A 19,889-nucleotide genomic window follows, 5' to 3' on the forward strand; every position below is an offset into this window, starting at 1 on the left:
ATAAAATGGATATTTAAGTACCTAATATATCGCATTCATACCAGAATTGCTTGCAGCAAATCACAGGAAGCAAGCACAATACATAACACCAAACAGTAAAACAATGGCAAATATATTAAGCTAGGAAAACAAATTTCACACAATACAATAATAATGTATAACAAAATTGAATACCATGTCCAAATGCATAAATCACATACTAAAAACATGTATGTTGTTCATTGCTCAATAGAACAATATATGGCATACTAGATAGTACAGTGGATTCCAGACTCGGCTTTCTGAGTTCAAATCCAACCTCAGACACTTACCAGTTGTGTGCCCTTGGGCAAGTCACTTAACCCTGTTTGCTTTAGTGTCCTCCTCTATAAAACTGGGATAATAATAGCACCTATATCCCAAGGTTGTTGTGAGGATCAAATGAGAAAATAATTGCCAAGCACAGTACCTGGCACAAATTAAATGCTATAAAAATGTTAGCTATTATTATTATTACTAGCATCTATAGCAATGACGCATGACAGCAATAATAGCATATTTCATTCCAAACACCTAAGTCATAGCACATAATAATGGTGATATTCAAAGGACACATTAAATGCCCTCGAAGTCCAGGGGCCCTCCAGCTATCTGAGTCACCATTTCATCCTTTTCTCCTGAGGTAAACACGCATTTATTAAGTACCTACTGTGTTCCAGATGCCATGCTAAGCACTGGGAATTACGAAGAGACAAAAAAGAGACACCTGGGCCTTGTTCTCAACCTATAAACAACCATGGACAAACCAGATTCTATAGAAGACCAGTTAATCAATAAATATCTACTGTGTGCTGGAGCTGGATAAATAGCCCCAGAAGGAAGACCTTAGGATGGAGAAAGGCTTCTTGTAAAAGGGGGAAGGAAGGAAGGAAGGAAGGAAGGAAGGAAGGAAGGAAGGAAGGAAGGAAGGAAGGAAGGAAGGAAGGAAGGAAGGAAGGAAGGAAGGAGACAAGACAAGAGAAGCAGATGCCTGAAAGGATGCTATGTTTAGAGAGTGTGCCCTAGATGAAAATCTAGCAGCGGACCCTGAGAGGAGATGGTCAGACATGGAGGAGGAGAGCCAGGTGAGAGCAGCGTCATGTAAACTTCGAGGGAAGAAAGAATTGTTTCAAATTCTGTTCCACAGAGACGTCAAGAAGAACAAGGTTTGAGAAAAGGCTATAGATTTCACAAGAAATTAACTTCTTACTTTGGAGAGAGCCATTTCAGTTGCATGGAGGCTAGAAACTAGGCTTCAGAGAGTTAAGAAGAAAATGGAGGGCCCTAGTCTAGAAGGCTATTCTCAGGCTTAAGGGGAGGAGAGACAGGACGAGTAGCTCGATGGAAGAATCAAATGAGGGTTTTTTGAAGATGGGAGAGATGCAAACGTGTTTGTAGGCTTGACCTCTAGAGGTCCAAAGGGGTCTGGAATCTTTACAAGAAGAGCAGGATATAGTAGAAAGAATTTTGGCACTGTAGTCGCAGGACCTAGGCTTATATTTTACCCCTGACAGTTACTACTTGGGTATCTTTTCCTTGTTTTCGGTTTCCTCATCCAGGAGTTGGGGGGAGGGGGACTATATGGTCTCTGAGGTCCTTTTCAATTCCAGATCTTTGATCCTATAACTTCCTTAGCTTGTGGCTAACCCAGCTATCTCCCAGGCCTGTGAAGGCTTCCATAGCAAGAATATTAGGGTAGAAAGGAGCTTCCTCCAGATTAATTCTCTCAATAAACAAATATAGGGTAGACTTTCCTAACTTTCTGAAGAACACTTACACTAAGTGTCTTCTTCTAAGTTTTTTTTTTTTAACCCTTACCTTCTGTCTTGGAGTCAATACTGTGGTAAGGGTATGCAATAGGGGTCAAGTGACTTGCCCAGGGTCACACAGCTGAGAAGTGTCTGAGGCCAAATTTGAACCCAGGACCTCCCATCTCTAGGCCTGACTCTCAATCCACTGAGCCACCCAGTTTCCCCCTCTTCTTCTAAGTTATTAACTTCTGAGATATCAGCAGGCTCAGGCCATCTAACCTGGTGAGTGTGCTTCATCATCTTAGAACCTTCTTGGCTGATCTTGCCCTCCTCCTCTCCTCCTACCCAGAGAGTCTGAATAACTCTTCAAAAGGCAATCCGTCATTATAACCTCTTGGCTACTCTTTGGGGCTAATTTTTAGATTGTAATGTTACCCCATCTTTCAACATGTATATAGCTTCATGGTGTGAAACAACTTTTCACATCATTCCACTAATTTGTGTGTTTTCTACACATCGGAATTTCTTAGAACTCTGTTACCTTAAATATCTTGACAACATAGCTGAACTTTATACTATTGTTTGGTTCTATCTATTCCTCTCTAATTTTAGACTTTAGCAAAGTAGTAAAAACTTTCTTCTATAAATCTCTCAACTCAAACTGGTTCTGAGTGCCTGTGTCATTTCCATTGTCTAAGACCTCAGTGCACAAGCCAATAGGCAATTTTGGCTCTTGCCCAACATCTGTAGGTATAGTATAAAGCAGTGATTCCCAAAGTGGGCGCCACTGCCCCCTGGTGGGTGCTGCAGCAATCCAAGATGGCAGTGATGGCCACAGATGCATTTATCTTTCCTATTAATTGCTATTAACATTTTTAAAAAATTAGTTTCCAGGGGGCTAAGTAATATTTTTTTTCTGGAAAGGGAGCAGTAGGCCAAAAAAGTTTGGGAACCGCTGATATAAATCCTAGAGCATCATTCTTGTTGGCATTGCATATATTCACTAGAAAAGCTACATCTTGTCTAAGATGAACTCACTGCCATGGCCTCAAGGATAAAGAGCATGTTTTGCTGTATGTGAATGTTGGTCTCTGTGAGAACGATATATAATGGTTCTGGATTTCTTGATTTCTGAAAAGGCCAATGCCTCTCCAAGTAGTTTGCTTTTAAAGGCTCTGCTTTATTCAGTGTGGATCCTGTCTAGGAAGCCATATACAGAAATATTTCTCCTATAACATTTTAACAACTGAAAATGTTTTTTTTAATTCCTGGTTGAGAATGCTTGTGCATAACAGGTGAAATACTTGCCACTAGAGTGACCTTACATATTATATCTTTATATGTAGTGCTTCTATCTTTCCTCTTTCCAAAGATAAAAAAATTATACACGCAAGTGCCAGAACCTTAGTTGTGCTTATACTTTCAAAGAAGGTAGTAGGAGCTGACAATAATTTCCTTTAATCAGGCATCAATCTCATACTTCTGAAAGATCGCTATTGCTATTCTTGGCCAGTAAAAATCTGTTTCTATAGTAGTACAAATGTTCCCTTTTGATTCAAATGCCTAAACTCACAACATAATGCATCCAAGGTGGTAGGGGCAGCACTTACTGCTCTCTGGCACTGTAAGTGCCTGGTGCGGTTACAGACAAGTATAGCACTTCACTGCAGAGCTCCAACTTCTGCCATCGTTTCAACACTAAGGCACCCTCTATGGAAGGAGGCTTGACCCCTTGAGGGCCGCTCTTTTGCTTCATCATTGGTATTATTTCTCATAACTTTTAATCATGTGTTAATCCTGTCTCTGATTGTCCAAGGAAAACTGAGGCAAAGAGTTTTGGTTCAGTAAAGTAGAGTATTCAAACACTGATGGCACACTATTTAGTAGAAGTCCCAGACTTTCAGCTGTTCTTTCATGTAAAAAAATTCTATCTCTTTGTTTAAGACAGAAAGTGCCTTCTATGGAAACTGCACAGCCTTAGATCCATATGATTTACAAAATTAGGCACTGGCACCCACATTACTCTTCCCTGGTTTATAGTACACCCTAACTCATAGTTAATTGGTAATTTTATCCATCTCTAATAGGCACTGTCCAACTTAATGCTCATAAAGTATATAAGCAAGTCAATGAATTATCAGGAATATTTATTTGAAATTGAATTTCATACATACAATCTCAGAATTTCTCAGTGATATTTTGCTTCAAAGCCAAGAGCAATGGTTTGCGTATAGGAGGAGACTCACTATAATTTGGAAAATATAGTAAACTTCTGATGACACTCACTTTTCTTGGTATGACTGCTCCCAAGCCTACCAGATTAAGATCAGTATGAAATATAAAGAGCTTCTTTGGTACTAATATATACATGAAACAGTTGACCATGTCCTCAAAAGCCTATTCATAACTCTAGTTCCAATGATCTCAGCAAGGAAGTATTTCTCTCTTTTTGGGGATAATATACTCATTTGAGTCTATCTCTTCCAGTTAAATAGTAATCTGCTTAAGGACAGGGACTATTTTATTGTGTCTTTGTCTCCTCATTAGAAAAACAACTGACCTGGAAAATTGATCCAGTATAATCTAAGAATTATTGGACTACCTGAAAATCATGAAAAAAATAAAGAGCCTAGACACCATCTTTTAAGAAATTCTCAAGGAAAAATGCCCTGATATTCTAGAAACGAGATGATAAAATAGAACCTGAAAGAATTCACTAATTATTTACAGAAAAAAAATCCTCAAATGAAAACTCCCTGGAATATTGTAGTCAAATTCTAGAACACCAAAGTCAAGAAGAAAAATATTTCACACAGTCAAGAGGAAATAATTCAAATATTGTGGAGCCACTGTCAGAATAACATAAGATTTAGCAGCTTCTCAATTTAAAGGATCAGAGCACCTGGAATAGGATATTCCAGAAGGCAACAGAGCTAGGACTACAATCAAGAATCATCTACCTAGAGAACTGGGGGAAAATGAGTGTTCAATGAAATAGAGAGAACTTTCAAGCATTTCTGAAGAAAAGACCAGAGCTGATCAGAAAATTTGACTCTCAAATATAAAAAAGTATACAGGAAAGAAAAATCATGAGGGATTCAATAAGTTTAAACTGTTCACATCCACTTATGGGAAGATGATATTATAACTTCTTAAGAACTTTATCATTATTAGGGCTAATTAGAAGGAGTATATAAAAGCAGAAGCTAAGGGCATGAGTTGAATAAGATGGAATGTTAACTAAAAAGTAAACAAAATGAAGAAATGAGAAAGAGGAATTCACTGGGAGAAAGAGAAAGGGAGAGTTATAATGGGGTAAATTATCTCACATAAAAAATGTGAATGAGCTTTTATAGTAGAAGCGGGGAAATGGGGGAAAGGGAGTACTTAAATCTTACTATCATCAGAACTGGCTCAAAGAGGGAAGAATATACACACTCAATCAGGTACAGAAATCTCTCACTCTACAAGAAAATAAATGAAGGAAGGGAAGGAAAATAGAAGGGAGGGCAAATTGGGGGAGGTAGCTGTTAAAAGTAAAACATTTTTGAGGATAGACAAGTTGAAAGGAGAGGGAGTAGAATAAATGAGGTGAAATAGAATGGAGGGTAATACACAGTAATCATAATGGTGAAAAAAATTTACAACTAGTCTCTAATAAAAGCCTCATTTCTCAAATTCAAAGACAAGTGAGTCAAATGCATAATACAAGTCATTCCCCAGTTGATAAATGGTCAAAGGACAAGAATGAGTAGTTCTCAGGAAAAAAGGCTGACTTGCTTTTTCATATTTGTTTCCCCAAAGCTTATCATAATGCCTGGCAAATCAGGCCCTTTATTTTTCATTTGTTTCAGTCATATTTCAATCTCTTCATGACCCCCCCCCTGAGGTATTTTTTGGCAAAGACACTGGAGTGGTTTGTAATTTACTTTTCCAGCTCATTTTACAGATTAGGAAAAACTGAAGCAAATGAGGTGAAATGACTTTCCCAGGGTGACTAAAGCCAGATCTGAACTCAGGGAAATGATTCTTCTTCAATCTAGATCAGTCGTTCTATTCACCGAGCCACCTAGCTGCCCCAAATAGGTCCTTAATAGAACTTTATTAATTGACAATTTGGAAAAATAATTTATGTTTAAATTTTTTATTATGATAAATAGATTATGGCTTCTGGATGTAATGGTATGAAACTATACATCAGGAATAACGAATATGAAAATTCAGAGGAAGATTTCTGTGAAATGGTACAGTATAAAGTACTCTAAGGAATAATAACCTATAATTATAATGATGTAAATAAACACAGCATTAGGAGACAGCATAACTCATCGAATACAATGATTGACATCATTGGTATCATATTATAAAAGTTAAATATATCAATTATTTCTGTAAACTACAGAAATGAAAAGTGGAATGTACTAACTATCTCAATTACATTATTAAGCAGTTTTGCTGAACTGTTTTCAGGAAAGAGGAAAGAGAGAGAATATTTTGATTTTTGTTAAAAAGTATCTATTGTTTCCAGCATACATATATTCATCATCTGATAAATGCAATGCTCTTTGCACCTCAGGTTATAAAGATGACAATAATAGACTTAGTTTTCAAGTAGTTTGTATACTGCTGAGAGAATATGATAGGTCCCCCCCGACTCCACCTGCCGCCCCAAAAATCCTAGAATGATTTTAGCCTGAATTAAGAGAGATAAAGTATGTGGAAATGGAGAGGAAATGGTCATTCAGTCGATCAATCAATAAGCATTTACTGAGGCACTATGCTAGGTACAGAGGTGCAAAGATAAAAGACAGAATAATCCTTCTGTATTTCTCTCTGGCCAAACTGCATTTCAAATTATGTTACTCAGTTCCTGGTGCTGCATTTTTAGGACATTGTGAAATTGGAGAGCAACTAGGCTGCTAAGGACCTCAAGTGTCATATGAAAACAGATTGAATAAACTGGAGATTTTTAGTTAGCCAAATGAAGACTTATGGGAAACATTATAGTGGTGTTTTAGATATATTCAACTCCCCATGCTTCTTTGATTATCAGTATTTGAAAGGCAGTCTTATCCAAAGTGGGATTAAAGTTCTTCTACTTGACCCCAAAGGACAAAATCAGTAGTGAGAGTCAGCTGCTACAAAGAGGCATATTTAGGATCAAAAAAAGGAAAAACTTCCTAACCCAAAGTGAAATGGGCTGCCCAGACTGAAAGAAGCTAGTTGGTAGCCACTGGAGGACTTCAAACGAAAACTAGATGACCCAGTTGTAGTGTCAAGAGGAGATTCTTGATCAGGTAAGGCTTGGTCCAAATAGCCTCTGAATTCCATTCCAACTCTGAAATTCTGGAATTCTGAGAAATCTCTAGGACTTAAATATCCTTTCTCTGTACTGCACTAAGTTTCTCAAGGCTTTGTTAAAAATTACACTGTAGGGGGCAGCTGGGTAGCTCAGTGGATTGAGAGTCAGGCCTAGAGATGGGAGGTCCCAAGTTAAAATCTGACTTCAGATACTTCCCAGCTGTGTGACCCTGGGCAAGTCACTTGACCCCCATTGCCACTTTTCTGCCTTGGAGCCAATACATAGAAGGTAGGGGTTTAAAAAAAAAAAAAATTACACTGTGTTGGCAGAGGAAGTTTCTACACTGGAAGTTCCCTATGTTGATAAAAATGGAATATTTTTGTGTATTCTTATTACTATTGTTGTCAGTAATAATTTAGTGTATTTCCATCTGAAAGAAATCACTTTTCAAGGTCCTTTTCAAACCATTTAATCATTATTGTAAATTTAACACATATCTGTTTTCAAATTAATCATTACATATGCACACTACATATGCATATATTTTCAAAAGATAAAAATGGTGGTTTTTTTTTAATCTTTTTTTTGTGACACAAACACTTAAAAAACCCATTTCCATAAAACTTGTATTTGTTTTAAAGGGATTGTGACTGGCCTTTTCATTTCCTTGTTATAGGGAAGTCCCTCTACCAAAGCAGGGCAGGTCTGGTTTAGGTGAGAGGCCAGCACTCTCCCCAGGGCTATGGGTCATAGTTGCTCCCTCCCCATATCAGCGGCCCGGCTGACCTACCTTCCCTACTGTACTAACCTTGTGCCACAAGCCTATGCTTTCATTGGTATTATTTTTATTTCTGTGCATGTACAGTCATTTCTATTAGACTGTCTACTTCTTGACTGGGTCTTTTGTGACATGGAGTAGATGCTTAATAAATATTTATTGAATGATTATAGGTTTAGACTGAAAGGAGTTTTGTAGGTCATCTAGGTCAGTGATGGGCAAACTTTTTAAAGAGGGGGCCAAAGGAAAGGAAATGCTCCTCTGTCAGTCTGTTTCTAAGGCAACTCTTTCGAAGTTTCATTGTATTGAATCCTACTCATTGTATTCATCAGATTAGGAATAATATCGTGCAGCTGGAGAGAACATTTCAGGGGGCCGCATCTGGCCTGTGGGCTGTAGTTTGCCCATCACTGATCTAGACCATTCTCTTATTTGCCTTACACATGAGGAAAAAAGGGCCCTGAGAGATTAAGTGATTTGGCCCTAGGTCCTGGCAAACTTCCCCTCCAAATGCCCAAATTATAGACTACTATAAATAAGGAAATCTGAGGCCAAACCTCAGTTAGTCAACAAACACAATTAGATTTTTACATGTATAAACAATATTGTCTACCCCTTTGTTTCCTTAATCAGGTGTAATTCCTCTTTAATTAGATCAAGGAAGGAATAGCCAATTGATTAACCAAAAAAACTAAATACAGCTTTTAACAGTTATTCAGTAAAGTGGTAGACCAAGTCAATAAGTCAACAAGGATTTATTAAGTAGATCCTATGTGCCAGGTACTCTGCTAAGCTTTGGGAGAAAAATGGCCCTGCTTTCAAATGAGCTCACAGTCTAATAGGGGAGATAACATGCAAACAACTCTAGACAAACAAGATATGTGGGCAGACATAGACAGATAAGTTTGACTGAAATTACTAAAGATATTGGGAAGAAAAAAACTAAAAAAACCTTGAACATAAGTAAATGAATAGAGAAAATATTAGATTTGAAAAACAATATATCAATATAATAAATTTTTAAACCCAAAGAAACAAAAGGAAAAAAAATCCTATTCCAAATAACTACAAAAGGCATGAAATATCTGAAGGTTGACCTACCAAAACACATAAAAAATTACTAAATTAAATTACAAAGTGCTTGTTAAATTAAAAAACAACTTAACTATCTGGAGAGAGATTCAGTGTTCATAGGTAGGCTGTACCAATATAATACAAATTAAGATACCTCCAAAGTTAATTTACATATTTTTCAATCCTTACCTTCTGTCTTAGAATTAATATGAAGTATCAGTTCCAAGATGAAAAAGCAGTAAGGGCTAAGCAATTGGGATTATATAACTGATTTGCCAAGGGTCATACAGCTAGGAAGTACCTGAGTCTAGATTTGAACCCAGAACCTCATATCTCCAGATCTATCTCTCTATCCACTGAGCCACCTAGCTGCCCCTTAATTCACACTTTTAATGCTATCCCAATCAAATTACCAACAGGATATTTTAAAGAACCTGATAAAATTGCAATAAAATTCATTTGGAAAAACAAAAGAATTATACTATCAAAAGAAATGAGAAAAAAAGAGACAATAGTATTTCCCGACCTCAAATTACATAATAAAGCAGTAATCATCAAAACCATGTGGTATTGGTTAAAGAAAATAGAATTACAGGTCAGTGGAACAGGTTGGGCAAGGGAGAATCAGAGTGAATGGATCTCAAAAAAATCATTTGTTAAAAAAAAAAGTACTGGGAAAATGGGAGAGTAGTCTGACAGAAATTAAGCTTAAATAAGCACTTACATCATCTTCCATAATATATTAGAAATGGATATACAATATTAAAGCTCATAGTATAAAAAATTAGAAGAGAAGCAGATCTCATGCCTCTCACCCAAACAAAAGATAGAGGCAATTACAAAAGATAAAAATTGTACTTTTGTTTAAAAGCAACTGAAAGGCTTTTGCACAAACAGAATTAATGCACGTCGGATCGGAAGGGAATCAAATGAGGAAGAACCTTAATATCAAATTTCATTGATAAATGTTTGGCATCCAAGTTATATAAACGATGTGCGTGTGTGCATATATCTGTGCATCTGTGGTGAAAGGTGTTGTGTGTGAGTGTAATAGATAAGTGGTCAAAGAATATGAATATGCAGTTCTCAAGAGAATTGAAAAGTATTCACAACCACATGAAATCACCAATAACAAGAGAAATGCATTTCAAAACAACTTTGAGATTTTATTTCATATTCTGTGAATTGGCAAAGATGACCAAAAATGGAAATAGTAAATGTTGGAGAGGTTGTAGAATGATAGCGACAGCAATACATTTTGGTAAGAGCTATGAAACAATATCGCCATTTTGGAAGGCATTATGGTGTTTTATGAATAAAATGATTAAAATATCCATATAATTTGAACTAGATACACCATAATTGAATTTATACCCAAGGAAGCCCTTGATAAGAAGAAAGTCTCTACATATTCCAAAGTATTTGTAGTAACACATTTTTGTGATAATGATATTGATGACTAAAATTTACATAGCACTTACTCTGACAGCAAAAAACTGGAAGCAATATCAATACCCATCAGCTGGTGAACAACTAAACAAATTGTAATTGTAATAGAATAATACTACTGTGCTGTAAGAAATTATGCATGTATGTGATGAATATAGAGAAGCATGGAAATATGTACATGAACTCATGCAGAGTAAAGGAACCAGAGCCAAGAAAACAATTTACACAATAATCAGAACATTATAAATGGAAAAAATGGCCACATACACACACACACACACACATGCACAAAATCAGAAGTTAATACAACAAAATTATAAATATAAAGCAGGATTTGAATAAAGAGATATGAGATGACACCACCCCTAACCTACCCCTTCGTGAAAGTATTTATAGGTGTTTTATGTGTATGTTATATGTGGAGGAGTCTATAGGGGTTACACTTGGCACATGTTTCCAGATTTTTTTCAATGTTGTCAATTACTTATGCTGATTTCTTTTTTTTTTTACTCTTTTATTCTTTTGCTTTTTACTCTTTAAAAATATTTGTTGCATAGATGGCTCTCTGGAAGAAGGATATTGGAAATCACTATGGCGATGTAAAAAACAGAAATTAATAAAAACTTATCTTAAAAAAAGAATATAAACCATATCAGTAGTAAAGGACTCGGGTTCAGAGATATTTTTTAACCCTTTCCTTCTGTCTTAGAATCAATGCTACCTATTGGTTCCAAGACAGAAGAGTGGCAAGAGCTAGGCAATGGGGCTTAAATGACTTGCCCAGGATCAGCTATGAAATGTCTAAGGCCATGTTTGAACCCAAGACTTTCAATCCCTGAACCTGGCTCTCAATCCACTGAGGCCAAAGAAGAGATAGTTTCTCCTTCTCTTCTCCTTTCTGTCTCATTTTTCTCTTTCTCATCACTCCTTCACTGAGGGAAGGTACCAAAAGAGACAAGAACAGATAAATCACTATTTATTAACTACTTACTACACATCAGACACTCAACCAAGTGCTAAGATACAAAGAAAGACAAAAACAGTTCAAGGAGCTAACATTCTAAATAAAGGAACAACATTTAAATAACTAGCTGCAAAGAAAATATATGACGTGAATGAAAAGCAGTTTGAGGAAAGACAGAGAGAACAAAGATGGACAGACAGATATAGGAAAAAAAAACCATTCAGGGTAGAAAGTAGCTTTAAGAAGTACGGCCAATTGCACCAGAAAATGCCAGCTATGGATTCAAGAAAGGATTTCCTTTTCAAACATTTATTGGCTGCATGGTCCCTGCTTAGAGATTAATTCTCAGGGTGCCCACATAGCTCTCTAAGAGTATAAGGGCAGAACAGTTGTTGGTCTGCTTTAATAGGAGTTTTTCACTAGAAGTTCCTGATGTCAATGAAATCACAAGTCCAGACAAATGTAGCCCACCCTGCCGTCCCTACCTCCATACGCAAACACACAAAATACGACTGAAAAACCAGAGGAGTGCTTTAGATATTGCATCTGGATTTAAATGAGCTAAGTGTTAGCAACCTGACTTATTAGTGACCTGGTTCACACTGAGAGCAACCTCTATTCCTAGTAGTTGCATGTAAATATTTTCCAGATAACTGTTGTAAGTACCCACGTTATTAGAAACCATCCAACATGGTACTGATCATTAGAACAGTAAAAGCTCACTGATTTGGATTAGTTGGCAGGAAGAATGGTATAAATTAGGGGAAAGTTTTAATTATACAATGTTTTAAAGGAAATCCAGTTTTATTGCTTTCTTGTACCTAATTAATCCCAATATAGGTCACATATGTTCACCAAATCTGGCTTGAACTTAGCCTAAATGCAAATTATAGTCATTCTCTTAATAAAAGCATAAAAATTAATGATGACAAAACTAATTTGGTGAACATGTGGGATCTCTGCTGGGACTCTATTCAACAAATCTTTATTAAGCCCCTACTATGTACAAAACACATGGGATGCTTTCAAATGGAAATGTGGCATCATTAATGTTGGCATTCCTTCCAGACTGTAAGGCGTTCATGAATTCCCTTTGTATTATTTCATGTATGTGTTGAATCTTTCCTATCCTGTGCAGCTCCTTTCAATATCATCACATAAATTCAAAACAGGGTGGAAGGTACTCATCATGCCAGGGAACTTGTTTGCATCTCCCTGAAATTCCAAGGATGCCAATGTAGCCCACAAGGTCAGTACTGGCTATCTTTCTCTTGCCATATGACCAGCAGATCTTTTTCATGTATACATTCATGGCATCTTCTATACCTCTTCTCTTTAAATGCTTGTTTGTCACATGCAGTATCCTATTTAGGCACCAGAGAGATTCAAAGACAAAAATGAAAAAAACAATCCCTAACATTAAGAAGCTCAATATTTTGATGGATCTGTGATCTCATTGTTGCGGGAATTCTCTAAAAGGTGCAGATTGCAGCCCAAACACATTTTTCCCTCTGTGCAATTCTTATTCATAAAATTTCCCAATATGCTGAGGAACTTTTCTAGATGTCTTGACTCATTGGCATTATGGATACATGTGGAGTATGTGGATTGTCCATCAGTTATCCCTCACTCTTGTTATATGACCAGCTGGCCCAATTCCTTTTCTGGTTAAACATTTTTTTAAAAATACATATATCTACCCCAACTCCTGAAACATTCTTTGTTTTTTTTTTCATATTTTACTTGTTTAATTAGCCAACATCTACCTTCTCACTCTCCTACCCCCTCACAATGTGATCACAAGAAAAACGAAATCTATTACAAACATTTATAGGCAATCAAAACAAAATTTTACATTGGCTACATTTTAAAAAAATTTTTTTGTCTCATTCTTTATTCTAAGTCCTACTCTATCAGGAGGTGGAAAGCACGTTTCATCATTAGTCCTCTGGATTCCTGGTTGATCATTACATTGATAAAAGTTTAACGCAGTAATGTTTCCTCATATTTACATACCATAACTTGCTCATCCATTCCCCAATTTCAGGGCACACCCTCAGATTCCCACTCTTTGCCACCGGAAAAAAAGCAACAATTATTATTTTTGCATATTCTTAGAGGTTACTTTACTTAGGACTAATCCTTCTCTTACTCTACCCTTCTTCTGATATCCCTTTTTCCCTTCTCCCTGTTGAGTGAAATATGTGTGTGTGTATGTTGTATATCCTTCCTTCTTCTGACTACTTCAAATGACAGTAAGGTTCAAGTGTCAGGTACTCACCATCTCCTTCTTCCTTGTTTGGATAGATGTCTATTTATGAACTTTGATTATGTGAAATAATTTCCCTTAACAATCCTTTCTTTTACTTCCCCTCTCAGCCCTTGTCTAATTGGACTTCCTTAATGAACTCTGATGACAATAGTGTTCAAGGGGAATTCATGCTTTTTCTCCCCATATTTGAACATAAGCATTTTATCATTGTTTAATCTTCTTATCACTGATCACTCATGTTGACTTTTTTGTTTCTCTTCACTCCTGCGTTTGAACTCCAAAGTTTCCTTGGCTCTGGTCTTTTCATCAGGAATGCTTGGAAGTCCTCTATTTCATGAAATTTTCCCCAATAGTGTTATATTCAGTTATTCTAGGTAAGTTATTCTTGGCTACAAGTCAATATCCTTTGCTTTCTGAATACTACAGAGGTCCTCTACTCCTTTATAGTGATAGCTGAGAAATCATATATGATCCTGACTAGGACGCCTCTGTTCTTGAATTCTTGCTTTCCATCTATTTGGAGTATGATGTTCCTTGGAGTTTGGATATTTCAATTTCCATTTTGTCTTCTAGTTCTAAGAGGTCTAGAGGATTTCCTTTTAAGATTTCTTTAAATGCATTTAGGCTTTTTTTTGTTGTTGTTATAGTGTTCAGAGAGTCCAGTGATTCTTATATATTTTCTCAATCTATTTTCAAGCTCTGTTGTTTTTGCTATGATATACCTATTATTTTATTTTTTTAATCATTTGACTTTGTTTTGATATTTCTTGTTGCCTCAAAATGTTATTGGCTTATTTTTGGTTTTTTTATTGTTTGTTGCTTGATCCAAGTTTTATACCTCTTATGCAGGGTTGCCAATTTCCTTTCCAATTGTTTCTTCTAGAGATCTCATTCATTTTAAAACCTGTTCTCTGAGAGCTTTTATTACATTTATAAAATATTTTTTAAGCTCTACCTTCTTCTCTTCCTGAGATTCTAGTTGAGTTTCTGCCCAAACTGTGTTTTTCCCTCAGGCATTACTTGTAGAGGTTTTGAAATCATTCTCTTCTTTTGCATCTATGTCTTGAGTATGTCTGTCATCATAATGGCTTCTTATGCTGGGGTTTCTTTTTTGTTTGCCCATTCCTTCAGCCTACTTCTTAACTACAGAATTAAAATTAGGGCTGTACTCTTAACACAGTTTTGGAGAGAAAGTCTAGGCTCGTCTAGATGCTACTTTCTTGGTGTATTGAGTGGTATATTATTCTAAGTTATTCTAAGGTATAAGTTGTAGACCTACAAGTTTTCAGTGCTCCTAATTTGGGACACAGTTTGATTGCTTGCTCCCCTCTCACCCCAATCTATCTCTTCAAGTTCTTGACCCAGGTTTGGGTCTGTGCAAGAGTAGATTGCTGCTGGACTTTGTCCCTATTAGCCAGGAGGAAAGCTTTTTTGGTTCAGAATGATAGAATTGTAGGCTCCTCTTTAGGTCTTTTGTTTCCTTTCTTGGTTATTCTCACACAGGTTGTGCTACTAGATACTGAATGTAAGGTCCTACTCTGAGTCTAGAGTCTGAAGCATATGGCCGCTGCTGGTGGTGGTTTCTGAATATCCTTCTTTCTAGGTACATTGCCCAGAGCTTCCCTGCCTGTGAACACCACCTCCATATGCAGGTTCCCTTCTCACTCTGCCTTGAATCTATGACCCAGAATTGGGTAGTGGGCAACAAAGCCACCAGTTTGTTCCTGTCTCCATAATTGTGCACATTGATATGGGTCCGGTGGAGCCCCAATATGGTCTGGCACTTCTCCTTGCCTGGTGCACAGCTTATTTTGGGGCAGCTAGAATGTGTGGAGTTGGGCACAGTGTGGTCCTGCCCCAACCTCTCCCCAGTATTTGTAGACCTCCCTCTCAGTCTTCCTGTGCCATGCTGGACTAGATAAATGACTCACTGTGACTTTTTCTAGATTTCCCCATCAGAAATCAGTCTAAGGCATTCTCTGGGTCTGTTTGGAGGATTTTGTAGAGAAGGTCCCACTGAAATGCTTCCTACCCACTTGAATAATTACTTTGCTAGTCTAAGATGGCACTATGATAAAATCTACTTATATACATCATTTAACTCTCCATTACCCTTTGTATGATCTGAAACTTTAATTCTTCGGAGGTTAGTATTCCATGGCTCACAAATATTCAAAATCACAAGAAAAATATTGACGTTTTGAAAAGTAAACCTTGTTTTAGGGAGAAATTTGGCAAAAATACATGTGAAACTTTACAAATGTTACCAAGCTCACTTTTATTTTTTCCATTCAATTAGACAATCCATTATTATTCATCCTTAGTGCTTGTTCAGAGTTGATGTACTAACAGAATTTACCCTGGGGTTCTCATCCAGCTGAATTGCAGTCTGAATCTTCATCCATTTAACTCCTGCTACACAAATAAGCTGATCTTTTTTGAAAAATTGTGGCTGTGTCATGATGCAATAATCACAATGTCATCCACAAACAGAATCATATGGAGAATTTTACCATCTAAAGAAAATCCCTCTTTCTGGAATGCCTTAAGTCAGTGTCAAAAAAACCCTTCAGTGTAACATAAATCTTCCAATTTTATCCCTCATTTGATACTAAGAATTATAGGGTTGTTAAACTTATCTTTCCTTAACTCTTTCAAGGAATCTATAATTGTAACATATACATGAAAGACAGTGGGAGGAAAGCTTGAAAAAAATTAATTTGTTCCACTGAGTCAAAAAACTTGAAAGTTCTTTAACCATTAAGTTTCATTTCTGTACCTTTCAATCATTTCTCCTAAATAGAATTACTTTGGACTTTTCCACCACACTCCAGCCACCTCCCTATCAGTCTTGGGAGATTATTTCAATCTAGGAGTTCACACTTTAACAGTAACCAGTGCCCCTAGAGCCCTTCCCTTGGTCTGGAAAACTCTTGCCAGGACTTCTACTTGAGGGTACCCACAACAGCTTCCTTTTATGTATTGTCTTCTTCATTAAAATGTAAACTCCTTGGAGACAGAGCCAAGATGGCAGAATAAAGGCAGGGACTAACTTGAACTCTCCCAAATTCCCCTCCAAACAGTGTTAAAAATAACACCTCACAATGAACCAGTAGAAGCAGAACAAAGAAAAGGAAAGGGTGAAACAATTTTTTCATCCTAAAACAACTTAAAAAGTCCAGCAGGAAAGATCTAGCTCACTAAGGAGCGAGAGGAGCATAGTCCACCAAAGGCCAAGTCCCAGAAAGCTACCATCAGGTCTGGGGTATGACTGAAACAGCAATGGTGGCTTCGAGAGCTCTCAACCCACAGGCTGTAAGAGAGTCAGATAATTGGTCAGAAGGAGATTGCAAGGGACCCTTTGCTGGCACTGAAAGCAGGACCCTATTGCATTACCCATAGGTGGCTCTGGGTTGCAATCCTAGATGGATAGGGGCACTAGTAGTGCAGGAACCTTAGTAACAGTTCCATGGTGAAAAAGAATGCCAATATAATGAAAATGACAATTCTACCTAAATTAATTGACTTATTTAGTGCCATGCCAAACTACCAAAAATTATTTTGTACTTATAAAAATAATAAAGTTCATCTAGAAGAACAAAAAGTTAAGAATATCAAAGAATCAATGAGAAAAGTGTGAAAGAAGGTAGTTTATCTGCAATAGGTCTCGAACTGTTTTATGAAGTCATAATTATCAAAAACAATGGTTCTGGTTAAAAAAAAAAAGGGTGGTGAGTCAGTGGTGGATCAGATTCAATACACAAACACAGGAGTAAATGATCATAGTAATCTAATATTCGATAAACCCAAAGATCCAAGCTGCTAGGAAAACTGGAAAGCAATTTGGGAGACACTAAATATAGACTAACATCTCACATCACATACCAAGATAAAGTCAAAATAGATACATGATTTAGACACAAAGAGTGATACCATGACCAAATTAGAGGACCATGGGATACTTTGACTTGTCAGATTTATGAATAAATGAAGAATTTTATGACCAAACAAGAGACTGAGAGTTTTATGGAAAGCAAAATGGATAATTTTCATTGCATTGAATTTAAAGGGTTTGCAGAAATAAAACTAGAATAAAAGGAAAGCAGAAAACTGGGGGAGGGAGTGTCTTTACAGCAAGTTTTTTTTTTAACCCTTGTACTTCGGTGTATTGTCTCATAGGTGGAATATTGGTAAGGGTGGGCAATGGGGGTCAAGTGACTTGCCCAGGGTCACACAGCTGGGAAGTGGCTGAGGCCGGGTTTGAACCTAGGACCTCCTGTCTCTAGGCCTGACTCTCATTCCACTGAGCTACCCAGCTACCCTACAGCAAGTTTTTCTGATAAAGACCTCATTTCTCAAATATTTAGAGAACTTGGTCAAATTTATAAGACTACATATCATTACCTAATTGAAAAATGGCCAAAGGATATAACTGGCAGTTTCCAGTTGAAGAAAACAAAGCTATCTATATTCATATTTTTAAATGTTCCAGATCATTATTGATTAGAGAAATGCAAATTGAAACAATTTTGAGATGCTACCTAATACCTATCAGATTGGCTAATATGACCAAGGAAAGGAAAACGATAAATGTTGGAGGGGGTATGAGGAAATTGAGCACTAAAGAATTATTGGTGGAGTTGTAAGCTCATATGAATCATTCTGAGGTGCACTTTAGAACAAAAGGCTAAAACTACACATACCCTTTTATCCAGAAATACCACTACCATGTCTGTATCCCAAAGTGATTTTTTAAAAAAAGGAAAGAACGTATATATATGGAAGTATTTATAGCAGCTGTTTTTGTGATGGCAAAGAATTGGAAATTAAGAGAACGTCCATTTTGCTGGGAATAACTGAACAAGTTGTGATAAATGCTTGTGATGGAATACTATTGTGCTATAAGAAATGACTAACAGGATGCTTTCAAAAAACCTCTCAAGACTTACATGAACTGAAGCTAAGTGAAGTAAGCAGAACCAGGAAAATACTGTACAAAGTAACAGCAATATTTTACCATGACTTCGCTATTCTCAGCAATATAATGATCTAAAACATTTCTGAAGGACTTGTGGTGGAAGATGCTATCTGCGTCCAGAGAAAGAATTAATGGAATCTGAATGTAGATTGAAGCATATTTTTAATTTCATTTTTTTTACTTTTTTTGGTCTTCACAACATGACTAATATGGAAATATATTTTGCATGAATGCACATGTATAATCTATATCAATTTCTTGCTGCCTCAAGGAGGAAGGCGAGAAGTAGGAAAAGAGAGAATTTGGAACTCAAAATTTTAAAAAAGGAATGTTAAAATGTTTTACATGTAATTGGAAAAAACATTTTCCAAATGTAAGTTCCTTGAGGACCAAGACTGTCTCTCTTCTTGTGTGTGTATGTATATATATATATATATATATATACATATATATATATATATTCTAAGCTACTTAGTACAATGTCTGAAAGATAGGTATCATTTAATGCTTGCTGGCTGGCAGTCAATTCTTTGTCTAGGAATTCATGGTCTACTGAAGAATATTGTTTGGTTTTTTCCTTCTCATACTTGCCCCAAGTTTGCTCTCAATGCACATATATTCTCATAAAGATTTTGTAGAGATGGAAAGTAAGAATACAGTCACGAGTTACTAATATTCTTTATTTTGCTCTTTTCAGAAATTAAAAGTCGCTGATTTTTTCCCTAAATATTTGTATTTACCAATTGTGAGAACCTATTCTTCAACATCCTGAAAAGTTGTGTTAAATAAAACATAGGCTTCATTTTCATATGCCTGATGTGGTCTAGTTACTCTTTTCATCTTTTTTTAACTTGCATTTCTAATTAATATCATAAATATATTTAGAGCCAGAGGAGACCTTAGAAATCATCTAGTCTAAATCTTCCATTTTTTAGATAATGAAAATGAGAACCAGAGATATTAAGTAATTTATCTAAGATAAAAGTAGTAAGTGGCAGAGCTGAGAGATCCATTTCCTCTGACTCTAATTCCAGAGATTCAGTCAACCTATAAAATTTTATAAAGTATGTGCCAAAACTGCTAAGCACTGGGAATACAAAGAAATATAAAAGACAGTTCCTGCCCTCCCAGTAGCTCCCAGTGTAATGGGAGAGACAACATGAAAAACAGCTACATGCAAACAAGATATAGAAAGGATGAATTGGAGATAATCAAAAGAGGTAAGTCACTAGCATTAAGGAGACTGAAGAAAAGTTGCACTTAGTAGATGGAATTTTAGTTGGGACTTAAAAGAAGTTGGGGA

The sequence above is a fragment of the Gracilinanus agilis genome, chromosome 3, assembly GCF_016433145.1.
Source record: "Gracilinanus agilis isolate LMUSP501 chromosome 3, AgileGrace, whole genome shotgun sequence".
Lineage (NCBI taxonomy): Eukaryota > Metazoa > Chordata > Mammalia > Didelphimorphia > Didelphidae > Gracilinanus > Gracilinanus agilis.